The sequence below is a fragment of the Rhinolophus sinicus genome, chromosome 12 (assembly GCF_057876585.1).
Source record: "Rhinolophus sinicus isolate RSI-liver-muscle chromosome 12, RSI-T2T, whole genome shotgun sequence".
NCBI lineage: Eukaryota > Metazoa > Chordata > Mammalia > Chiroptera > Rhinolophidae > Rhinolophus > Rhinolophus sinicus.
In genome coordinates, this window is record NC_142512.1 from 407,333 (window position 1) to 432,334 (window position 25,002).

Below are 25,002 nucleotides of genomic sequence, written 5' to 3' on the forward strand. Positions count from 1 at the left end.
GGGCCGGCTTGGTGGGTCTGTTGGTTGGCAGAGAATCGGCCAGCAGGTGGGGGATCGGGCGGCTCCGGCTTGCCGTGTCTCCAAGCCAGCCGCCCGTGAGACATGGTGCTATGAGCCCCCTATCCGTGGCTCTGTGGGTGTTCCTTCTTGGCCTCGCCAAATCCTGCGTTCTTGTGCGGGCAGAGGGACTAGAGTCCCCGCAGGACAGGGACAGACAGACAGAACGGGAGGAGGAGTAAGAGGGAGCGAGATGGAAATATACACGTATATGTACATGTATGTGTCTAGACATACAGAGAGACATGGACAGAGACAGAGAAAGAGGGGGCAGGCACGCGGGGAGAGAGCTCCTGAGCCAGAGCCAGAACCCAACAGGCACGTCACAGAGCCAGACAGACATGGGGTGGGGGAGGGTGGGAGGGACGCACATTCGGGCACACGGACTGGGACAGACGCACTGAGGCTGTGTTGAAGTGGTGGCTTCTCCACCGGAGTGTGGTCGTGCCCGGGGCTGGGCTCCGCCAAGGAGGCATTGCCCTGGCGTTGGCAGTCACCATTGAAGCCCCCGGGGCGGGCCGCCAGGGTCTCCGGAGGGCCAGTGGGCTCTGAGCCCCGCCCAGGGACCCGCCCGCGGGAGGAGAGTGGCAGCCCCCAGGCACCCTGGTTGTGAGGATTGTGTGCCTGCGTGCCTGCTCTTCCCTTGTGGCGGTCTCCCCTGGAGTCGATGGCGCGTGGTGTGTTGGGGTGCTGCTCCCGCCGTCCCCTGGTTTGTCCCGGCTCTTTGTGCCCTTTGTGTCGGGGACACCGTGGCCGGCGGGAAGGGAGGGCTCCTGGCTCTTGTGGGAGACGGGAGGGGACGCGCGGGGGTGTGGGGAGAGGTGCCTGCCCGCGGAGACAGAAGACTCCGGTGGGGCGGGGCGGGTGGGCGTCCCGTTTGCCCGAGGACACGCCGATCCTGTGTCTCGGGGCCCAGGGGCAGGCGCAGGGATGGGCGTCCCCTGGGCTCGGGCCGAGGTGCAAAGGACCGGCACGTCCTGGGATGGAGAGAGCCTGGTGGAAGCCTGCGCCGGCAGGCAGCCCTGGGCTTGGGCGTTGGGGGTTGCGGCGGCGGCAGGGTCGGGGAGCGAGAGGGAGCCCTGCGATGGCGGTGGCGGCGGCGGCGACCTAGACGCGGCTGGCTGCTGCAGGCTGACGGCCTGCCTCGGCGAAGAGCACTAAGAAGAGGGAGAGGGGGGGAGCCCTGGCCGACAGGCCTGGTGTGCGGCCGGGGATGCGAGCTTGTAGTGCTGGGCGGCTGTCCCTCCTCTGGCCAGGGGGACCTTCGGCTGGCTGGGCGGCTGCAGGGGTTGCAGAGGGGCAAGGGGCGGCAGGGATTCGGAGGGAGGCACGCCGGGGCGGCGGCGCAAAAGGAGAGGCGAGCAAAAGCCTACAGGTATTCCCAGGCGGTCTCCCATGCAAGTACTAACCAGGCCCCTCCCTGCTTAGCTCCCGAGATCAGAGGAGATCGGGCGCGTTCAGGGTGGTATGGCCGTAGACGCTGGGACCCGGCTCCCGCGCCCCAAAGCCTGCTCCCGGCCTGTCTCGTGAGCGCCCGCCATGCAGATGAGCCGCTCCGGTGGCGAGCATCGACCCGCGGGCCGGCTCTGCCAGCACCGCGTCCCCCCCCAGTCCGGCTCCCCGCCTCTTCCTAATGCCCCTGGCGTGGGCGGCGGGCTACTCCTGGCCGACAGCGAGGCCCCTTCGCGCCACCCGGGGCTCCATGGGACACTGCCACTTCCCTGATGGTGCCAGAAGTCGTGGAACTCTGGCATCCTGGGACTCCCCGCACCCAGACCGGCATACAACCCGCCCCCCTACCGCCACCAGGTTTACCCCCAACCGCAGCCCCAAGGCTGGTGGAGGCCTGCACCAGCAGGCAACCCTGGGCTTGGGAGTTGTGGGAGGACCCCGCGGCGGCGGCGGCGGGGGCGGCTGCGGCGGCGGCGGCGGAGGCAGGGGAGGGTGGCGAGGTAGGCGATGGCAACCGCGTGGATGGCGCCAGGGCGGCGATGGCGGCGGCGACAATGGGGGCTTTGACGGTGGGCGCTGGGACACGGGGGCCGATGGCGGCGGCGGTGGCGGCGGGGGCTGGGGAGGGCGTGAGGGCGGTGCTGGCGGCGGAGGCCGGGAGAGCAGAGGCGGGAGACTGAGGGAGTATGGCATTGGTGGCGGCGGGGGCTGGGGCGGGGGCGGGGAAGATGGCGGTGCTGGAGGCGGGGAGAGCAGAGGAGGGAATTGAGGGAGTGTGGCAATGGAGGCAACGGGGGCGGGGGAGGGGGAGAGGGCAGCACTGGTGGCGGAGATGGGGAGCGCGGTGCTGGCGGCCGAGGTGGGGAGAGCACAGGAGGGAGTTTGAGGGAGTTTGGCGGTGGCGGCGGCGGGGGCGGGGACAGGGGCGGGGGCGAGGGCAGCGCTGGGGGGGGGGTGTGGGGAGCCCGGTGGTGGCGGTGGCTTTGGCGCAGGCGGCGGTGGCGGCGACCGCGCGTCGGCGAAGGATTCGCGATGACGGCCTGCGGGACCGAAGAGGACTGAGAGGAGGGTGTGGGGGGGGAGCCCTGGCCCACGGGCCTGGTGTGCGGCCGGGGCTGCCAGCTTGTAGTGCCGGGCGGCTGACCCTCTGCTGGTCAGGGGGACCTGCGGCTGGCTGGGAGGCTGCAGAGGGGCAAGGGGCGGCAGGGGTTCGGAGGGATCCACGCCGGAGCGGCGATGCAAAAGGAGACGCTAGCAAAAGCCAACAGGTATTCCCAGGCGGTCTCCCATCCAAGTACTAACCAGGACAGACCCTGCTTCGCTTCCGAGATCAGACGAGATCTGCTGCGTTCAGGGTGGTATGGCCTTAGGCACTGGGACCCGGCTCCCGGCACTCCAAGAGCCTGCTCCCGACTTGCCTCCTGAGCGCACGCGCCATGCTGCTGGGCCGCTCGGGTGGCGAGCATGTCTGCCCGAGTGCCTCCCGCCCGCTCCCCGCCTCCTCCGGTCGCCGCTGGTGTGGGCGACGGGCTACTCCTGGCCCGCAGCGAGGCCCCTTCGCGCCCCCCAGTGGCTCCACAGGCCTCTGTCACTTCCCTGACTGTGACATATGTCTGGGCGCCCTGGCATCCTGGGACTCCCCACGCCCGGAATGGCTTTTACCACGCCCCCCTACCCCAACCCCTCTCATCCCCCCCCAGCCCCACAACCGCACACCCCCCTTGCTGCTGTGCTGTCCCCACCACTCAGGGCCACCGAGGGGGTCGCAGGGTCCTCTCAGTCCCCTCCACCCTAGGGACGTGCAACCCAGGCCCTGGCCCTGGCCGGCCCCACCCACTGGCCCAAAGCCAGGGAGAGCCACCCGCGACCAGGGGGCAGCACCTCCAGACTGCCGCCACCCTTCGTCACACAGCCTTCTGTCTGGGCCCTCGCCCCTCATCAGCGACCGGCGTCCCGCCCGATCACTGGTCACTTCACTGGCTACACATCACCTCTCCTGACCCAGGGTGTTGAGAGAGAGGATGAGAGAAGGCCAGAGACGGAGCAAGAGGTAGGCGGAGAGAGACAGACGGGGACTGTGGGGACAGACTTGCAGAGAGCACTTTCCAGGCTCTGGGCCTCGCGTGGAGGGGTGCTGCGTGGGGGCTGCACGGACATCAGCTGTTACCGCTTGGCCATCAGCTGTTGCCAGTTGGCCATTGGCCACTGGCAGAGCTGCGGTGGCCAAGCTAGGAAGCGCGGATGGTGGACTGCAAATTGCAGAGGGGCGCGGACTGCAGTGGGCCGGCTTGGTGGGTCTGTTGGTTGGCAGAGAATCGGCAGGCAGGTTGGGGATCGGGCGGCTCCGGCTTGCCGTGTCTCCAAGCCAGCCGCCCGTGAGACATGGTGCTATGAGCCCCCTATCCGTGGCTCTGTTGGTGTTCCTTCTTGGCCTCGCCAAATCCTGGGTTCTTGTGCGGGCAGAGGGACTAGAGTCCCCGCAGGACAAGGACCGACAGACAGAACGGGGGGACAGGGGGACCGGGGGACGGGAGGACCGGGGGACAGGGGACCGGGAGACGGGTGTAAGGGGGGGGACAGGGAGAACGGTGGGACTGTAGGAACCCGGGGCGGGGGTACCGGGGGACGGGGTACCAGGAGATGGGGGAAGGGGGGCAGGGGGACAGGGAGACCGTTGGAACTGGGAGAACCGGGGGACGGGGGGTCTGGGAGACGGGGGCATGTGGGACGGGGGGAAGGGGTGACCGGAAGATGGGGGGACGGGAGTACGAGAGGGCCGGGGGGACGGGGGGACTGGGGGATGGGGGGACAAGGGGACCGGGGGACCGGGGGGACAGGGGGACTGGGTACTGGGAGACAGTGGGACCAGGGGACGGGGGGACCGGGAGATGGGGGGACACGGTACCAGGGGAAAGGGAGACCGGGGAATTGGGGGACAGGGAGACTGGGGGACTGGGGGATTGGGGGAATGAGAGGACGGTGGGACTGGCGGACGGTGGGACGGAGGGACCAGGAGACCGGTGGATGGAGGGACAGGAGTACGAGGGTACTGGGGGACGAGGGACATGGGGAGGGGGGGACCGGGAAACGGGGGAACGGGGGACCGTGAGACGGGGGGACCGGGAGATGGGGGACCTGGGGCCGGGGGGACGGGGTGACGGGGGGACCGGGAGACAGAGGGACAGGGGGACTGGAGGGTCGGGGGGACCGGGGGACGGGGGGACCGGGGGACGGGGGGACCGGGGCAACGGAGACGGAGGGGGGGACCGGGGGAACGGCGGATGGGGGGACCAGGGGACCCGCGGACCGGGGGACCGGAGGTTGGGGGGACCGGGGGATAGGGGACCGGGCGACGGGGTGACCAGGGGCATGAATGGACTGGGGGGACGGGGGTACCAGTGGACCGGGAGATGGGGGGACCGGGGGACCGGGGACCGGGGGACGGGGGGAACGGGGGACCGGGGGTTGGGGGACTGGGGGATGAGGGGACCGGGAGATCGGGTACCGGGGAACGGGGCGACTAGGAGACGGGGGACCGCGAGACGGGGGACCGGGGACGGGGTGACCGGGAGATGGGACACCGGGAGACGGGAGACTGTGGGACGGGAGGACCGGAAGACGGGGCGAACGGAGAACTGGGGGATCGGTAGACGGGGGCCAGGGCGATGGGGGAACCGGGGGACTGGGGGACCGGGGGACCAGGGACCGGGGGTTGGGGGTCCAGGGGATGAGGGGACCGGGAGACGGGGGACCTGGGGACCGGGCGACCGGGAGACGGGGGACCGGGAGACGGGGGGATGGGTGTGCGGCCGGACCGGGAGACAGAGGGACAGGGAGATGGGGGGACCGGGGGACCGGGGGAAGGGGGTAACACTGGACGGAGGACCGGGGGACCGGAAGACCGGGCGACCGGGAGACAGGGGACCGGGAGACTGGGGACCGGGAGACGGGGCGACCGGGGAACGGGGGGACCGGTAGAAGGGCGCCTGGGCGCCGGGGGAACCGGGGGACCGGGGGACCAGGAGGCGACGGGGGACCGGGGAACGGGAGACCGGGGGTATGGGGGGACGGGGGGACCAGGCGAAGGAGGGACGGGGGGACGGGGAGACGTTGGGACTGGGGGACCGGGGGACAGGTGGACCGCGAGACGGAGGACCGGGAGACGGGGGAACGGGGGTCGGGGGACCCGGGGAGGGGGGGACCGGGAGACGAGGGAATGGGGGACGGGTGGACCAGGGGCGTGGGGGGACTGGGGGGACGGGGGAGCGGGGGACGGGGGATGGGGCACTGGGGGGACGGGGGCACCGGGGGACGGGTGGACTGGGAGAGGGTGGATGGGGGTACGGGGGAACAGGGGGATCAGGGGACGGGGGGAACAGGGGACGGGGGGGACCGGAATAGGGGGGATGGTGGAACGTGGGGACGGGGGACCCGGGAGACGGGGGACAGGAAGACGGGGAACCGGGGGAACGGAGACAGGGGTGACGGGGAGACGGGGGTACCGGGGGACGGGGGTACTGCGTGGGGCTGCACTGACATCAGCTGTTACCGCTTGGCCTTCAGCTGTTGCCAGTTGGCCATTGGACACCGGCAGAGCTGCGGTGGCCAAGCTAGGAAGCGCGGATGGTGGACTGCAAATTGCAGAGGGGCGCGGACTGCAGTGGGCCGGCTTGGTGGGTCTGTTGGTTGGCAGAGAATCGGCCAGCAGGTGGGGGATCGGGCGGCTCCGGCTTGCCGTGTCTCCAAGCCAGCCGCCCGTGAGACATGGTGCTATGAGCCCCCTATCCGTGGCTCTGTGGGTGTTCCTTCTTGGCCTCGCCAAATCCTGCGTTCTTGTGCGGGCAGAGGGACTAGAGTCCCCGCACGACAGGGACAGACAGACAGAACGGGAGGAGGAGTAAGAGGGAGCGAGATGGAAATATACACGTATATGTACGTGTATGTGTCTAGACATACAGAGAGACATGGACAGAGACAGAGAAAGAGGGGGCAGGCACGCGGGGAGAGAGCTCCTGAGCCAGAGCCAGAACCCAACAGGCACGTCACAGAGCCAGACAGACATGGGGTGGGGGAGGGTGGGAGGGACGCACATTCGGGCACACGGACTGGGACAGACGCACTGAGGCTGTGTTGAAGTGGTGGCTTCTCCACCGGAGTGTGGTCGTGCCCGGGGCTGGGCTCCGCCAAGGAGGCATTGCCCTGGCGTTGGCAGTCACCATTGAAGCCCCCGGGGCGGGCCGCCAGGGTCTCCGGAGGGCCAGTGGGCTCTGAGCCCCGCCCAGGGACCCGCCCGCGGGAGGAGAGTGGCAGCCCCCAGGCACCCTGGTTGTGAGGATTGTGTGCCTGCGTGCCTGCTCTTCCCTTGTGGCGGTCTCCCCTGGAGTCGATGGCGCGTGGTGTGTTGGGGTGCTGCTCCCGCCGTCCCCTGGTTTGTCCCGGCTCTTTGTGCCCTTTGTGTCGGGGACACCGTGGCCGGCGGGAAGGGAGGGCTCCTGGCTCTTGTGGGAGACGGGAGGGGACGCGCGGGGGTGTGGGGAGAGGTGCCTGCCCGCGGAGACAGAAGACTCCGGTGGGGCGGGGCGGGTGGGCGTCCCGTTTGCCCGAGGACACGCCGATCCTGTGTCTCGGGGCCCAGGGGCAGGCGCAGGGATGGGCGTCCCCTGGGCTCGGGCCGAGGTGCAAAGGACCGGCACGTCCTGGGATGGAGAGAGCCTGGTGGAAGCCTGCGCCGGCAGGCAGCCCTGGGCTTGGGCGTTGGGGGTTGCGGCGGCGGCAGGGTCGGGGAGCGACAGGGAGCCCTGCGATGGCGGTGGCGGCGGCGGCGACCTAGACGCGGCTGGCTGCTGCAGGCTGACGGCCTGCCTCGGCGAAGAGCACTAAGAAGAGGGAGAGGGGGGGAGCCCTGGCCGACAGGCTTGGTGTGCGGCCGGGGATGCGAGCTTGTAGTGCTGGGCGGCTGTCCCTCCTCTGGCCAGGGGGACCTTCGGCTGGCTGGGCGGCTGCAGGGGTTGCAGAGGGGCAAGGGGCGGCAGGGATTCGGAGGGAGGCACGCCGGGGCGGCGGCGCAAAAGGAGAGGCGAGCAAAAGCCTACAGGTATTCCCAGGCGGTCTCCCATGCAAGTACTAACCAGGCCCCTCCCTGCTTAGCTCCCGAGATCAGAGGAGATCGGGCGCGTTCAGGGTGGTATGGCCGTAGACGCAGGGACCCGGCTCCCGCGCCCCAAGAGCCTGCTCCCGGCCTGTCTCGTGAGCGCCCGCCATGCAGATGAGCCGCTCCGGTGGCGAGCATCGACCCGCGGGCCGGCTCTGCCAGCACCGCGTCCCCCCCCAGTCCGGCTCCCCGCCTCTTCCTAATGCCCCTGGCGTGGGCGGCGGGCTACTCCTGGCCGACAGCGAGGCCCCTTCGCGCCACCCGGGGCTCCATGGGACACTGCCACTTCCCTGATGGTGCCTGAAGTCGTGGAACTCTGGCATCCTGGGACTCCCCGCACCCAGACCGGCATACAACCCGCCCCCCTACCGCCACCAGGTTTACCCCCAACCGCAGCCCCAAGGCTGGTGGAGGCCTGCACCAGCAGGCAACCCTGGGCCTGGGAGTTGTGGGAGGACCCCGCGGCGGCGGCGGGGGTGGCTGCGGCGCCGGCTGCGGCGGCGGCGGCGGAGGCACGGGAGGGTGGCGAGGTAGGCGATGGCAACCGCGTGGATGGCGCCAGGGCGGCGATGGCGGCGGCGACAATGGGGGCTTTGACGGTGGGCGCTGGGACACGGGGCCGATGGCGGCGGCGGTGGCGGCGGGGGCTGGGGAGGGCGTGAGGGCGGTGCTGGCGGCGGAGGCCGGGAGAGCAGAGGCGGGAGACTGAGCGAGTATGGCATTGGTGGTGGCGGGGGCTGGGGCGGGGGCGGGGAAGATGGCGGTGCTGGAGGCGGGGAGAGCAGAGGAGGGAATTGAGGGAGTGCGGCAATGGCGGCAGCGGGGGCGGGGGAGGGGGAGAGGGCAGCACTGGTGGCGGAGATGGGGAGCGCGGTGCTGGCGGCCGAGGTGGGGAGAGCACAGGAGGGAGTTTGAGGGAGTTTGGCGGTGGCGGCGGCGGGGGCGGGGACAGGGGCGGGGGCGAGGGCAGCGCTGGGGGGGGGGTGTGGGGAGCCCGGTGGTGGCGGTGGCTTTGGCGCAGGCGGCGGTGGCGGCGACCGCGCGTCGGCGAAGGATTCGCGATGACGGCCTGCGGGACCGAAGAGGACTGAGAGGAGGGTGTGGGGGGGGAGCCCTGGCCCACGGGCCTGGTGTGCGGCCGGGGCTGCCAGCTTGTAGTGCCGGGCGGCTGACCCTCTGCTGGTCAGGGGGACCTGCGGCTGGCTGGGAGGCTGCAGAGGGGCAAGGGGCGGCAGGGGTTCGGAGGGAGCCACGCCGGAGCGGCGATGCAAAAGGAGACGCTAGCAAAAGCCAACAGGTATTCCCAGGCGGTCTCCCATCCAAGTACTAACCAGGACAGACCCTGCTTCGCTTCCGAGATCAGACGAGATCTGCTGCGTTCAGGGTGGTATGGCCTTAGGCACTGGGACCCGGCTCCCGGCACTCCAAGAGCCTGCTCCCGACTTGCCTCCTGAGCGCACGCGCCATGCTGCTGGGCCGCTCGGGTGGCGAGCATGTCTGCCTGAGTGCCTCCCGCCCGCTCCCCGCCTCCTCCGGTCGCCGCTGGTGTGGGCGACGGGCTACTCCTGGCCCGCAGCGAGGCCCCTTCGCGCCCCCCAGTGGCTCCACAGGCCTCTGTCACTTCCCTGACTGTGACATATGTCTGGGCGCCCTGGCATCCTGGGACTCCCCACGCCCGGAATGGCTTTTACCACGCCCCCCTACCCCAACCCCTCTCATCCCCCCCCAGCCCCACAACCGCACACCCCCCTTGCTGCTGTGCTGTCCCCACCACTCAGGGCCACCGAGGGGGTCGCAGGGTCCTCTCAGTCCCCTCCACCCTAGGGACGTGCAACCCAGGCCCTGGCCCTGGCCGGCCCCACCCACTGGCCCAAAGCCAGGGAGAGCCACCCGCGACCAGGGGGCAGCACCTCCAGACTGCCGCCACCCTTCGTCACACAGCCTTCTGTCTGGGCCCTCGCCCCTCATCAGCGACCGGCGTCCCGCCCGATCACTGGTCACTTCACTGGCTACACATCACCTCTCCTGACCCAGGGTGTTGAGAGAGAGGATGAGAGAAGGCCAGAGACGGAGCAAGAGGTAGGCGGAGAGAGACAGACGGGGACTGTGGGGACAGACTTGCAGAGAGCACTTTCCAGGCTCTGGGCCTCGCGTGGAGGGGTGCTGCGTGGGGGCTGCACGGACATCAGCTGTTACCGCTTGGCCATCAGCTGTTGCCAGTTGGCCATTGGCCACTGGCAGAGCTGCGGTGGCCAAGCTAGGAAGCGCGGATGGTGGACTGCAAATTGCAGAGGGGCGCGGACTGCAGTGGGCCGGCTTGGTGGGTCTGTTGGTTGGCAGAGAATCGGCCGGCAGGTTGGGGATCGGGCGGCTCCGGCTTGCCGTGTCTCCAAGCCAGCTGCCCGTGAGACATGGTGCTATGAGCCCCCTATCCGTGGCTCTGTTGGTGTTCCTTCTTGGCCTCGCCAAATCCTGGGTTCTTGTGCGGGCAGAGGGACTAGAGTCCCCGCAGGACAGGGACCGACAGACAGAACGGGGGGACAGGGGGACCGGGGGACGGGAGGACCGGGGGACAGGGGACCGGGAGACGGGTGTAAGGGGTGGGACAGGGAGAACGGTGGGACTGTAGGAACCCGGGGCGGGGGTACCGGGGGACGGGGTACCAGGAGATGGGGGAAGGGGGGCAGGGGGACAGGGAGACCGTTGGAACTGGGAGAACCGGGGGACGGGGGGTCTGGGAGACGGGGGCATGTGGGACGGGGGGAAGGGGTGACCGGAAGATGGGGGGACGGGAGTACGAGAGGGCCGGGGGGACGGGGGGACTGGGGGATGGGGGGACAAGGGGACCGGGGGACCGGGGGGACAGGGGGACTGGGTACTGGGAGACAGTGGGACCAGGGGACGGGGGGACCGGGAGATGGGGGGACACGGTACCAGGGGAAAGGGAGACCGGGGAATTGGGGGACAGGGAGACTGGGGGACTGGGGGATTGGGGGAATGAGAGGACGGTGGGACTGGCGGACGGTGGGACGGAGGGACCAGGAGACCGGTGGATGGAGGGACAGGAGTACGAGGGTACTGGGGGACGAGGGACATGGGGAGGGGGGGACCGGGAAACGGGGGAACGGGGGACCGTGAGACGGGGGGACCGGGAGATGGGGGACCTGGGGCCGGGGGGACGGGGTGACGGGGGGACCGGGAGACAGAGGGACAGGGGGACTGGAGGGTCGGGGGGACTGGGGGACGGGGGGACCGGGGGACGGGGGGACCGGGGCAACGGAGACGGGGGGGACCGGGGGAACGGCGGATGGGGGGACCAGGGGACCCGCGGACCGGGGGACCGGAGGTTGGGGGGACCGGGGGATAGGGGACCAGGCGACGGGGTGACCAGGGGCATGAATGGACTGGGGGGACGGGGGTACCAGTGGACCGGGAGATGGGGGGACCGGGGGACCGGGGACCGGGGGACGGGGGGACCGGGGGACCGGGGGTTGGGGGACTGGGGGATGAGGGGACCGGGAGATCGGGTACCGGGGAACGGGGCGACTAGGAGACGGGGGACCGCGAGACGGGGGACCGGGGACGGGGTGACCGGGAGATGGGACACCGGGAGACGGGAGACTGTGGGACGGGAGGACCGGAAGACGGGGCGAACGGAGAACTGGGGGATCGGTAGACGGGGGCCAGGGCGATGGGGGAACCGGGGGACTGGGGGACCGGGGGACCAGGGACCGGGGGTTGGGGGTCCAGGGGATGAGGGGACCGGGAGACGGGGGACCTGGGGACCGGGCGACCGGGAGACGGGGGACCGGGAGAGGGGGGGATGGGTGTGCGGCCGGACCGGGAGACAGAGGGACAGGGAGATGGGGGGACCGGGGGACCGGGGGAAGGGGGTAACACTGGACGGAGGACCGGGGGACCGGAAGACCGGGCGACCGGGAGACAGGGGACCGGGAGACTGGGGACCGGGAGACGGGGCGACCGGGGAACGGGGGGACCGGTAGAAGGGCGCCTGGGCGCCGGGGGAACCGGGGGACCGGGGGACCAGGAGGCGACGGGGGACCGGGGAACGGGAGACCGGGGGTATGGGGGGACGGGGGGACCAGGCGAAGGAGGGATGGGGGGACGGGGAGACGTTGGGACTGGGGGACCGGGGGACAGGTGGACCGCGAGACGGAGGACCGGGAGACGGGGGAACGGGGGTCGGGGGACCCGGGGAGGGGGGGACCGGGAGACGAGGGAATGGGGGACGGGTGGACCAGGGGCGTGGGGGGACTGGGGGGACGGGGGAGCGGGGGACGGGGGATGGGGCACTGGGGGGACGGGGGCACCGGGGGACGGGTGGACTGGGAGAGGGTGGATGGGGGTACGGGGGAACAGGGGGATCAGGGGACGGGGGGAACAGGGGACGGGGGGGACCGGAATAGGGGGGATGGTGGAACGTGGGGACGGGGGACCCGGGAGACGGGGGACAGGAAGACGGGGAACCGGGGGAACGGAGACAGGGGTGACGGGGAGACGGGGGTACCGGGGGACGGGGGTACTGCGTGGGGCTGCACTGACATCAGCTGTTACCGCTTGGCCTTCAGCTGTTGCCAGTTGGCCATTGGACACCGGCAGAGCTGCGGTGGCCAAGCTAGGAAGCGCGGATGGTGGACTGCAAATTGCAGAGGGGCGCGGACTGCAGTGGGCCGGCTTGGTGGGTCTGTTGGTTGGCAGAGAATCGGCCAGCAGGTGGGGGATCGGGCGGCTCCGGCTTGCCGTGTCTCCAAGCCAGCCGCCCGTGAGACATGGTGCTATGAGCCCCCTATCCGTGGCTCTGTGGGTGTTCCTTCTTGGCCTCGCCAAATCCTGCGTTCTTGTGCGGGCAGAGGGACTAGAGTCCCCGCAGGACAGGGACAGACAGACAGAACGGGAGGAGGAGTAAGAGGGAGCGAGATGGAAATATACACGTATATGTACGTGTATGTGTCTAGACATACAGAGAGACATGGACAGAGACAGAGAAAGAGGGGGCTGGCACGCGGGGAGAGAGCTCCTGAGCCAGAGCCAGAACCCAACAGGCACGTCACAGAGCCAGACAGACATGGGGTGGGGGAGGGTGGGAGGGACGCACATTCGGGCACACGGACTGGGACAGACGCACTGAGGCTGTGTTGAAGTGGTGGCTTCTCCACCGGAGTGTGGTCGTGCCCGGGGCTGGGCTCCGCCAAGGAGGCATTGCCCTGGCGTTGGCAGTCACCATTGAAGCCCCCGGGGCGGGCCGCCAGGGTCTCCGGAGGGCCAGTGGGCTCTGAGCCCCGCCCAGGGACCCGCCCGCGGGAGGAGAGTGGCAGCCCCCAGGCACCCTGGTTGTGAGGATTGTGTGCCTGCGTGCCTGCTCTTCCCTTGTGGCGGTCTCCCCTGGAGTCGATGGCGCGTGGTGTGTTGGGGTGCTGCTCCCGCCGTCCCCTGGTTTGTCCCGGCTCTTTGTGCCCTTTGTGTCGGGGACACCGTGGCCGGCGGGAAGGGAGGGCTCCTGGCTCTTGTGGGAGACGGGAGGGGACGCGCGGGGGTGTGGGGAGAGGTGCCTGCCCGCGGAGACAGAAGACTCCGGTGGGGCGGGGCGGGTGGGCGTCCCGTTTGCCCGAGGACACGCCGAATCTGTGTCTCGGGGCCCAGGGGCAGGCGCAGGGATGGGCGTCCCCTGGGCTCGGGCCGAGGTGCAAAGGACCGGCACGTCCTGGGATGGAGAGAGCCTGGTGGAAGCCTGCGCCGGCAGGCAGCCCTGGGCTTGGGCGTTGGGGGTTGCGGCGGCGGCAGGGTCGGGGAGCGAGAGGGAGCCCTGCGATGGCGGTGGCGGCGGCGGCGACCTAGACGCGGCTGGCTGCTGCAGGCTGACGGCCTGCCTCGGCGAAGAGCACTAAGAAGAGGGAGAAGGGGGGAGCCCTGGCCGACAGGCCTGGTGTGCGGCCGGGGATGCGAGCTTGTAGTGCTGGGCGGCTGTCCCTCCTCTGGCCAGGGGGACCTTCGGCTGGCTGGGCGGCTGCAGGGGTTGCAGAGGGGCAAGGGGCGGCAGGGATTCGGAGGGAGGCACGCCGGGGCGGCGGCGCAAAAGGAGAGGCGAGCAAAAGCCTACAGGTATTCCCAGGCGGTCTCCCATGCAAGTACTAACCAGGCCCCTCCCTGCTTAGCTCCCGAGATCAGAGGAGATCGGGTGCGTTCAGGGTGGTATGGCCGTAGACGCTGGGACCCGGCTCCCGCGCCCCAAGAGCCTGCTCCCGGCCTGTCTCGTGAGCGCCCGCCATGCAGATGAGCCGCTCCGGTGGCGAGCATCGACCCGCGGGCCGGCTCTGCCAGCACCGCGTCCCCCCCAGTCCGGCTCCCCGCCTCTTCCTAATGCCCCTGGCGTGGGCGGCGGGCTACTCCTGGCCGACAGCGAGGCCCCTTCGCGCCACCCGGGGCTCCATGGGACACTGCCACTTCCCTGATGGTGCCAGAAGTCGTGGAACTCTGGCATCCTGGGACTCCCCGCACCCAGACCGGCATACAACCCGCCCCCCTACCGCCACCAGGTTTACCCCCAACCGCAGCCCCAAGGCTGGTGGAGGCCTGCACCAGCAGGCAACCCTGGGCCTGGGAGTTGTGGGAGGACCCCGCGGCGGCGGCGGGGGCGGCTGCGGCGGCGGCGGCGGCGGCGGCGGCGGAGGCAGGGGAGGGTGGCGAGGTAGGCGATGGCAACCGCGTGGATGGCGCCAGGGCGGCGATGGCGGCGGCGACAATGGGGGCTTTGACGGTGGGCGCTGGGACACGGGGGCCGATGGCGGCGGCGGTGGCGGCGGGGGCTGGGGAGGGCGTGAGGGCGGTTCTGGCGGCGGAGGCCAGGAGAGCAGAGGCGGGAGACTGAGCGAGTATGGCATTGGTGGTGGCGGGGGCTGGGGCGGGGGCGGGGAAGATGGCGGTGCTGGAGGCGGGGAGAGCAGAGGAGGGAATTGAGGGAGTGCGGCAATGGCGGCAGCGGGGGCGGGGGAGGGCGTGAGGGCGGTGCTGGCGGCGGAGGCCGGGAGAGCAGAGGCGGGAGACTGAGGGAGTATGGCGATGGTGGATGCGGGGGTCTGGGGCGGGGGCGGGGGAGATGGCGGTGCTGGAGGCGGGGAGAGCGGAGGAGGGAATTGAGGGAGTACGGATATGGCGGCGGCGGGGGCGGGGGTGGGGGTGAGGGCAGCACTGGTGGCGGAGATGGGGAGCGCGGTGCTGGCGGCCGAGGTGGGGAGAGCACAGGAGGGAGTTTGAGGGAGTTTGGCGGTGGCGGCGGCGGGGGCGGGGACAGGGGCGGGGGCGAGGGCAGCGCTGGCGGGGGGGGGGGGGGGGGGGTGGGGAGCCCGGTGGTGGCGGTGGCTTTGGCGCAGGCGGCGGTGGCGGCGACCGCGCGTCGGCGAAGGATTCGCGATGACGGCCTGCGGGACCGAAGAGGACTGAGAGGAGGGTGTGGGGGGGGAGCCCTGGCCCACGGGCCTGGTGTGCGGCCGGGGCTGCCAGCTTGTAGTGCCGGGCGGCTGACCCTCTGCTGGTCAGGGGGACCTGCGGCTGGCTGGGAGGCTGCAGAGGGGCAAGGGGCGGCAGGGGTTCGGAGGGAGCCACGCCGGAGCGGCGATGCAAAAGGAGACGCTAGCAAAAGCCAACAGGTATTCCCAGGCGGTCTCCCATCCAAGTACTAACCAGGACAGACCCTGCTTCGCTTCCGAGATCAGACGAGATCTGCTGCGTTCAGGGTGGTATGGCCTTAGGCACTGGGACCCGGCTCCCGGCACTCCAAGAGCCTGCTCCCGACTTGCCTCCTGAGCGCACGCGCCATGCTGCTGGGCCGCTCGGGTGGCGAGCATGTCTGCCCGAGTGCCTCCCGCCCGCTCCCCGCCTCCTCCGATCGCCGCTGGTGTGGGCGACGGGCTACTCCTGGCCCGCAGCGAGGCCCCTTCGCGCCCCCCAGTGGCTCCACAGGCCTCTGTCACTTCCCTGACTGTGACATATGTCTGGGCGCCCTGGCATCCTGGGACTCCCCACGCCCGGAATGGCTTTTACCACGCCCCCCTACCCCAACCCCTCTCATCCCCCCCCAGCCCCACAACCGCACACCCCCCTTGCTGCTGTGCTGTCCCCACCACTCAGGGCCACCGAGGGGGTCGCAGGGTCCTCTCAGTCCCCTCCACCCTAGGGACGTGCAACCCAGGCCCTGGCCCTGGCCGGCCCCACCCACTGGCCCAAAGCCAGGGAGAGCCACCCGCGACCAGGGGGCAGCACCTCCAGACTGCCGCCACCCTTCGTCACACAGCCTTCTGTCTGGGCCCTCGCCCCTCATCAGCGACCGGCGTCCCGCCCGATCACTGGTCACTTCACTGGCTACACATCACCTCTCCTGACCCAGGGTGTTGAGAGAGAGGATGAGAGAAGGCCAGAGACGGAGCAAGAGGTAGGCGGAGAGAGACAGACGGGGACTGTGGGGACAGACTTGCAGAGAGCACTTTCCAGGCTCTGGGCCTCGCGTGGAGGGGTGCTGCGTGGGGGCTGCACGGACATCAGCTGTTACCGCTTGGCCATCAGCTGTTGCCAGTTGGCCATTGGCCACTGGCAGAGCTGCGGTGGCCAAGCTAGGAAGCGCGGATGGTGGACTGCAAATTGCAGAGGGGCGCGGACTGCAGTGGGCCGGCTTGGTGGGTCTGTTGGTTGGCAGAGAATCGGCCGGCAGGTTGGGGATCGGGCGGCTCCGGCTTGCCGTGTCTCCAAGCCAGCTGCCCGTGAGACATGGTGCTATGAGCCCCCTATCCGTGGCTCTGTTGGTGTTCCTTCTTGGCCTCGCCAAATCCTGGGTTCTTGTGCGGGCAGAGGGACTAGAGTCCCCGCAGGACAGGGACCGACAGACAGAACGGGGGGACAGGGGGACCGGGGGACGGGAGGACCGGGGGACAGGGGACCGGGAGACGGGTGTAAGGGGTGGGACAGGGAGAACGGTGGGACTGTAGGAACCCGGGGCGGGGGTACCGGGGGACGGGGTACCAGGAGATGGGGGAAGGGGGGCAGGGGGACAGGGAGACCGTTGGAACTGGGAGAACCGGGGGACGGGGGGTCTGGGAGACGGGGGCATGTGGGACGGGGGGAAGGGGTGACCGGAAGATGGGGGGACGGGAGTACGAGAGGGCCGGGGGGACGGGGGGACTGGGGGATGGGGGGACAAGGGGACCGGGGTACCGGGGGGACAGGGGGACTGGGTACTGGGAGACAGTGGGACCAGGGGACGGGGGGACCGGGAGATGGGGGGACACGGTACCAGGGGAAAGGGAGACCGGGGAATTGGGGGACAGGGAGACTGGGGGACTGGGGGATTGGGGGAATGAGAGGACGGTGGGACTGGCGGACGGTGGGACGGAGGGACCAGGAGACCGGTGGATGGAGGGACAGGAGTACGAGGGTACTGGGGGACGAGGGACATGGGGAGGGGGGGACCGGGAAACGGGGGAACGGGGGACCGTGAGACGGGGGGACCGGGAGATGGGGGACCTGGGGCCGGGGGGACGGGGTGACGGGGGGACCGGGAGACAGAGGGACAGGGGGACTGGAGGGTCGGGGGGACTGGGGGACGGGGGGACCGGGGGACGGGGGGACCGGGGCAACGGAGACGGGGGGGACCGGGGGAACGGCGGATGGGGGACCAGGGGACCCGCGGACCGGGGGACCGGAGGTTGGGGGGACCGGGGGATAGGGGACCGGGCGACGGGGTGACCAGGGGCATGAATGGACTGGGGGGACGGGGGTACCAGTGGACCGGGAGATGGGGGGACCGGGGGACCGGGGACCGGGGGACGGGGGGACCGGGGGACCGGGGGTTGGGGGACTGGGGGATGAGGGGACCGGGAGATCGGGTACCGGGGAACGGGGCGACTAGGAGACGGGGGACCGCGAGACGGGGGACCGGGGACGGGGTGACCGGGAGATGGGACACCGGGAGACGGGAGACTGTGGGACGGGAGGACCGGAAGACGGGGCGAACGGAGAACTGGGGGATCGGTAGACGGGGGCCAGGGCGATGGGGGAACCGGGGGACTGGGGGACCGGGGGACCAGGGACCGGGGGTTGGGGGTCCAGGGGATGAGGGGACCGGGAGACGGGGGACCTGGGGACCGGGCGACCGGGAGACGGGGGACCGGGAGAGGGGGGGATGGGTGTGCGGCCGGACCGGGAGACAGAGGGACAGGGAGATGGGGGGACCGGGGGACCGGGGGAAGGGGGTAACACTGGACGGAGGACCGGGGGACCGGAAGACCGGGCGACCGGGAGACAGGGGACCGGGAGACTGGGGACCGGGAGACGGGGCGACCGGGGAACGGGGGGACCGGTAGAAGGGCGCCTGGGCGCCGGGGGAACCGGGGGACCGGGGGACCAGGAGGCGACGGGGGACCGGGGAACGGGAGACCGGGGGTATGGGGGGACGGGGGGACCAGGCGAAGGAGGGATGGGGGGACGGGGAGACGTTGGGACTGGGGGACCGGGGGACAGGTGGACCGCGAGACGGAGGACCGGGAGACGGGGGAACGGGGGTCGGGGGACCCGGGGAGGGGGGGACCGGGAGACGAGGGAATGGGGGACGGGTGGACCAGGGGCGTGGGGGGACTGGGGGGACGGGGGAGCGGGGGACGGGGGATGGGGCACTGGGGGGACGGGGGCACCGGGGGACGGGTGGACTGGGAGAGGGTGGATGGGGGTACGGGGGAACAGGGGGATCAGGGGACGGGGGGAACAGGGGACGGGGGGGACCGGAATAGGGGGGATGGTGGAACGTGGGGACGGGGGACCCGGGAGACGGGGGACAGGAAGACGGGGAACCGGGGGAACGGAGACAGGGGTGACGGGGAGACGGGGGTACCGGGGGACGGGGGTACTGCGTGGGGCTGCACTGACATCAGCTGTTACCGCTTGGCCTTCAGCTGTTGCCAGTTGGCCATTGGACACCGGCAGAGCTGCGGTGGCCAAGCTAGGAAGCGCGGATGGTGGACTGCAAATTGCAGAGGGGCGCGGACTGCAGTGGGCCGGCTTGGTGGGTCTGTTGGTTGGCAGAGAATCGGCCAGCAGGTGGGGGATCGGGCGGCTCCGGCTTGCCGTGTCTCCAAGCCAGCCGCCCGTGAGACATGGTGCTATGAGCCCCCTATCCGTGGCTCTGTGGGTGTTCCTTCTTGGCCTCGCCAAATCCTGCGTTCTTGTGCGGGCAGAGGGACTAGAGTCCCCGCAGGACAGGGACAGACAGACAGAACGGGAGGAGGAGTAAGAGGGAGCGAGATGGAAATATACACGTATATGTACGTGTATGTGTCTAGACATACAGAGAGACATGGACAGAGACAGAGAAAGAGGGGGCTGGCACGCGGGGAGAGAGCTCCTGAGCCAGAGCCAGAACCCAACAGGCACGTCACAGAGCCAGACAGACATGGGGTGGGGGAGGGTGGGAGGGACGCACATTCGGGCACACGGACTGGGACAGACGCTCTGAGGCTGTGTTGAAGTGGTGGCTTCTCCACCGGAGTGTGGTCGTGCCCGGGGCTGGGCTCCGCCAAGGAGGCATTGCCCTGGCGTTGGCAGTCACCATTGAAGCCCCCGGGGCGGGCCGCCAGGGTCTCCGGAGGGCCAGTGGGCTCTGAGCCCCGCCCAGGGACCCGCCCGCGGGAGGAGAGTGGCAGCCCCCAGGCACCCTGGTTGTGAGGATTGTGTGCCTGCGTGCCTGCTCTTCCCTTGTGGCGGTCTCCCCTGGAGTCGATGGCGCGTGGTGTGTTGGGGTGCTGCTCCCGCCGTCCCCTGGTTTGTCCCGGCTCTTTGTGCCCTTTGTGTCGGGGACACCGTGGCCGGCGGGAAGGGAGGGCTCCTGGCTCTTGTGGGAGACGGGAGGGGACGCGCGGGGGTGTGGGGAGAGGTGCCTGCCCGCGGAGACAGAAGACTCCGGTGGGGCGGGGCGGGTGGGCGTCCCGTTTGCCCGAGGACACGCCGAATCTGTGTCTCGGGGCCCAGGGGCAGGCGCAGGGATGGGCGTCCCCTGGGCTCGGGCCGAGGTGCAAAGGACCGGCACGTCCTGGGATGGAGAGAGCCTGGTGGAAGCCTGCGCCGGCAGGCAGCCCTGGGCTTGGGCGTTGGGGGTTGCGGCGGCGGCAGGGTCGGGGAGCGAGAGGGAGCCCTGCGATGGCGGTGGCGGCGGCGGCGACCTAGACGCGGCTGGCTGCTGCAGGCTGACGGCCTGCCTCGGCGAAGAGCACTAAGAAGAGGGAGAGGGGGGGAGCCCTGGCCGACAGGCCTGGTGTGCGGCCGGGGATGCGAGCTTGTAGTGCTGGGCGGCTGTCCCTCCTCTGGCCAGGGGGACCTTCGGCTGGCTGGGCGGCTGCAGGGGTTGCAGAGGGGCAAGGGGCGGCAGGGATTCGGAGGGAGGCACGCCGGGGCGGCGGCGCAAAAGGAGAGGCGAGCAAAAGCCTACAGGTATTCCCAGGCGGTCTCCCATGCAAGTACTAACCAGGCCCCTCCCTGCTTAGCTCCCGAGATCAGAGGAGATCGGGTGCGTTCAGGGTGGTATGGCCGTAGACGCTGGGACCCGGCTCCCGCGCCCCAAGAGCCTGCTCCCGGCCTGTCTCGTGAGCGCCCGCCATGCAGATGAGCCGCTCCGGTGGCGAGCATCGACCCGCGGGCCGGCTCTGCCAGCACCGCGTCCCCCCCAGTCCGGCTCCCCGCCTCTTCCTAATGCCCCTGGCGTGGGCGGCGGGCTACTCCTGGCCGACAGCGAGGCCCCTTCGCGCCACCCGGGGCTCCATGGGACACTGCCACTTCCCTGATGGTGCCAGAAGTCGTGGAACTCTGGCATCCTGGGACTCCCCGCACCCAGACCGGCATACAACCCGCCCCCCTACCGCCACCAGGTTTACCCCCAACCGCAGCCCCAAGGCTGGTGGAGGCCTGCACCAGCAGGCAACCCTGGGCCTGGGAGTTGTGGGAGGACCCCGCGGCGGCGGCGGGGGCGGCTGCGGCGGCGGCGGCGGCGGCGGCGGCGGAGGCAGGGGAGGGTGGCGAGGTAGGCGATGGCAACCGCGTGGATGGCGCCAGGGCGGCGATGGCGGCGGCGACAATGGGGGCTTTGACGGTGGGCGCTGGGACACGGGGGCCGATGGCGGCGGCGGTGGCGGCGGGGGCTGGGGAGGGCGTGAGGGCGGTTCTGGCGGCGGAGGCCAGGAGAGCAGAGGCGGGAGACTGAGCGAGTATGGCATTGGTGGTGGCGGGGGCTGGGGCGGGGGCGGGGAAGATGGCGGTGCTGGAGGCGGGGAGAGCAGAGGAGGGAATTGAGGGAGTGCGGCAATGGCGGCAGCGGGGGCGGGGGTGGGCGTGAGGGCGGTGCTGGCGGCGGAGGCCGGGAGAGCAGAGGCGGGAGACTGAGGGAGTATGGCGATGGTGGATGCGGGGGTCTGGGGCGGGGGCGGGGGAGATGGCGGTGCTGGAGGCGGGGAGAGCGGAGGAGGGAATTGAGGGAGTACGGATATGGCGGCGGCGGGGGCGGGGGTGGGGGAGAGGGCAGCACTGGTGGCGGAGATGGGGAGCGCGGTGCTGGCGGCCGAGGTGGGGAGAGCACAGGAGGGAGTTTGAGGGAGTTTGGCGGTGGCGGCGGCGGGGGCGGGGACAGGGGCGGGGGCGAGGGCAGCGCTGGCGGGGGGGGGGGGGGGGGTGGGGAGCCCGGTGGTGGCGGTGGCTTTGGCGCAGGCGGCGGTGGCGGCGACCGCGCGTCGGCGAAGGATTCGCGATGACGGCCTGCGGGACCGAAGAGGACTGAGAGGAGGGTGTGGGGGGGAGCCCTGGCCCACGGGCCTGGTGTGCGGCCGGGGCTGCCAGCTTGTAGTGCCGGGCGGCTGACCCTCTGCTGGTCAGGGGGACCTGCGGCTGGCTGGGAGGCTGCAGAGGGGCAAGGGGCGGCAGGGGTTCGGAGGGAGCCACGCCGGAGCGGCGATGCAAAAGGAGACGCTAGCAAAAGCCAACAGGTATTCCCAGGCGGTCTCCCATCCAAGTACTAACCAGGACAGACCCTGCTTCGCTTCCGAGATCAGACGAGATCTGCTGCGTTCAGGGTGGTATGGCCTTAGGCACTGGGACCCGGCTCCCGGCACTCCAAGAGCCTGCTCCCGACTTGCCTCCTGAGCGCACGCGCCATGCTGCTGGGCCGCTCGGGTGGCGAGCATGTCTGCCCGAGTGCCTCCCGCCCGCTCCCCGCCTCCTCCGATCGCCGCTGGTGTGGGCGACGGGCTACTCCTGGCCCGCAGCGAGGCCCCTTCGCGCCCCCCAGTGGCTCCACAGGCCTCTGTCACTTCCCTGACTGTGACATATGTCTGGGCGCCCTGGCATCCTGGGACTCCCCACGCCCGGAATGGCTTTTACCACGCCCCCCTACCCCAACCCCTCTCATCCCCCCCCAGCCCCACAACCGCACACCCCCCTTGCTGCTGTGCTGTCCCCACCACTCAGGGCCACCGAGGGGGTCGCAGGGTCCTCTCAGTCCCCTCCACCCTAGGGACGTGCAACCCAGGCCCTGGCCCTGGCCGGCCCCACCCACTGGCCCAAAGCCAGGGAGAGCCACCCGCGACCAGGGGGCAGCACCTCCAGACTGCCGCCACCCTTCGTCACACAGCCTTCTGTCTGGGCCCTCGCCCCTCATCAGCGACCGGCGTCCCGCCCGATCACTGGTCACTTCACTGGCTACACATCACCTCTCCTGACCCAGGGTGTTGAGAGAGAGGATGAGAGAAGGCCAGAGACGGAGCAAGAGGTAGGCGGAGAGAGACAGACGGGGACTGTGGGGACAGACTTGCAGAGAGCACTTTCCAGGCTCTGGGCCTCGCGTGGAGGGGTGCTGCGTGGGGGCTGCACGGACATCAGCTGTTACCGCTTGGCCATCAGCTGTTGCCAGTTGGCCATTGGCCACTGGCAGAGCTGCGGTGGCCAAGCTAGGAAGCGCGGATGGTGGACTGCAAATTGCAGAGGGGCGCGGACTGCAGTGGGCCGGCTTGGTGGGTCTGTTGGTTGGCAGAGAATCGGCCGGCAGGTTGGGGATCGGGCGGCTCCGGCTTGCCGTGTCTCCAAGCCAGCTGCCCGTGAGACATGGTGCTATGAGCCCCCTATCCGTGGCTCTGTTGGTGTTCCTTCTTGGCCTCGCCAAATCCTGGGTTCTTGTGCGGGCAGAGGGACTAGAGTCCCCGCAGGACAGGGACCGACAGACAGAACGGGGGGACAGGGGGACCGGGGGACGGGAGGACCGGGGGACAGGGGACCGGGAGACGGTTGTAAGGGGTGGGACAGGGAGAACGGTGGGACTGTAGGAACCCGGGGCGGGGGTACCGGGGGACGGGGTACCAGGAGATGGGGGAAGGGGGGCAGGGGGACAGGGAGACCGTTGGAACTGGGAGAACCGGGGGACGGGGGGTCTGGGAGACGGGGGCATGTGGGACGGGGGGAAGGGGTGACCGGAAGATGGGGGGACGGGAGTACGAGAGGGCCGGGGGGACGGGGGGACTGGGGGATGGGGGGACAAGGGGACCGGGGGACCGGGGGGACAGGGGGACTGGGTACTGGGAGACAGTGGGGACCAGGGGACGGGGGGACCGGGAGATGGGGGGACACGGTACCAGGGGAAAGGGAGACCGGGGAATTGGGGGACAGGGAGACTGGGGGATTGGGGGAATGAGAGGACGGTGGGACTGGCGGACGGTGGGACGGAGGGACCAGGAGACCGGTGGATGGAGGGACAGGAGTACGAGGGTACTGGGGGACGAGGGACATGGGGAGGGGGGGACCGGGAAACGGGGGAACGGGGGACCGTGAGACGGGGGGACCGGGAGATGGGGGACCTGGGGCCGGGGGGACGGGGTGACGGGGGGACCGGGAGACAGAGGGACAGGGGGACTGGAGGGTCGGGGGGACCGGGGGACGGGGGGACCGGGGGACGGGGGGACCGGGGCAACGGAGACGGGGGGGACCGGGGGAACGGCGGATGGGGGGACCAGGGGACCCGCGGACCGGGGGACCGGAGGTTGGGGGGACCGGGGGATAGGGGACCGGGCGACGGGGTGACCAGGGGCATGAATGGACTGGGGGGACGGGGGTACCAGTGGACCGGGAGATGGGGGGACCGGGGGACCGGGGACCGGGGGACGGGGCGACTAGGAGACGGGGGACCGCGAGACGGGGGACCGGGGACGGGGTGACCGGGAGATGGGACACCGGGAGACGGGAGACTGTGGGACGGGAGGACCGGAAGACGGGGCGAACGGAGAACTGGGGGATCGGTAGACGGGGGCCAGGGCGATGGGGGAACCGGGGGACTGGGGGACCGGGGGACCAGGGACCGGGGGTTGGGGGTCCAGGGGATGAGGGGACCGGGAGACGGGGGACCTGGGGATCGGGCGACCGGGAGACGGGGGACCGGGAGAGGGGGGGATGGGTGTGCGGCCGGACCGGGAGACAGAGGGACAGGGAGATGGGGGGACCGGGGGACCGGGGGAAGGGGGTAACACTGCACGGAGGACCGGGAGACGGGGGAACGGGGGTCGGGGGACCCGGGGAGGGGGGGACCGGGAGACGAGGGAATGGGGGACGGGTGGACCAGGGGCGTGGGGGGACTGGGGGGACGGGGGAGCGGGGGACGGGGGATGGGGCACTGGGGGGACGGGGGCACCGGGGGACGGGTGGACTGGGAGAGGGTGGATGGGGGTACGGGGGAACAGGGGGATCAGGGGACGGGGGGAACAGGGGACGGGGGGGACCGGAATAGGGGGGATGGTGGAACGTGGGGACGGGGGACCCGGGAGACGGGGGACAGGAAGACGGGGAACCGGGGGAACGGAGACAGGGGTGACGGGGAGACGGGGGTACCGGGGGACGGGGGTACTGCGTGGGGCTGCACTGACATCAGCTGTTACCGCTTGGCCTTCAGCTGTTGCCAGTTGGCCATTGGACACCGGCAGAGCTGCGGTGGCCAAGCTAGGAAGCGCGGATGGTGGACTGCAAATTGCAGAGGGGCGCGGACTGCAGTGGGCCGGCTTGGTGGGTCTGTTGGTTGGCAGAGAATCGGCCAGCAGGTGGGGGATCGGGCGGCTCCGGCTTGCCGTGTCTCCAAGCCAGCCGCCCGTGAGACATGGTGCTATGAGCCCCCTATCCGTGGCTCTGTGGGTGTTCCTTCTTGGCCTCGCCAAATCCTGCGTTCTTGTGCGGGCAGAGGGACTAGAGTCCCCGCAGGACAGGGACAGACAGACAGAACGGGAGGAGGAGTAAGAGGGAGCGAGATGGAAATATACACGTATATG

General features: G+C 70.7%; 8 pseudogenes; all 8 read right to left on the bottom strand.

Moving 5' to 3' along the window:
- Positions 1 to 1,416: 1,416 nt before the first annotated feature.
- Positions 1,417 to 1,536, bottom strand: LOC148756119 (5S ribosomal RNA; annotated as a pseudogene).
- Positions 1,537 to 2,761: 1,225 nt separating this feature from the next.
- Positions 2,762 to 2,881, bottom strand: LOC148756120 (5S ribosomal RNA; annotated as a pseudogene).
- Positions 2,882 to 7,587: 4,706 nt separating this feature from the next.
- On the bottom strand, positions 7,588 to 7,707 carry LOC148756121 (5S ribosomal RNA; annotated as a pseudogene).
- A 1,234-nt stretch (positions 7,708 to 8,941) lies between these two features.
- LOC148756122 (5S ribosomal RNA) lies at positions 8,942 to 9,061 on the bottom strand (annotated as a pseudogene).
- A 4,703-nt stretch (positions 9,062 to 13,764) lies between these two features.
- On the bottom strand, positions 13,765 to 13,884 carry LOC148756123 (5S ribosomal RNA; annotated as a pseudogene).
- Positions 13,885 to 15,308: 1,424 nt separating this feature from the next.
- Positions 15,309 to 15,428, bottom strand: LOC148756124 (5S ribosomal RNA; annotated as a pseudogene).
- Positions 15,429 to 20,130: 4,702 nt separating this feature from the next.
- LOC148756125 (5S ribosomal RNA) lies at positions 20,131 to 20,250 on the bottom strand (annotated as a pseudogene).
- Positions 20,251 to 21,671: 1,421 nt separating this feature from the next.
- LOC148756126 (5S ribosomal RNA) lies at positions 21,672 to 21,791 on the bottom strand (annotated as a pseudogene).
- Positions 21,792 to 25,002: the final 3,211 nt, after the last annotated feature.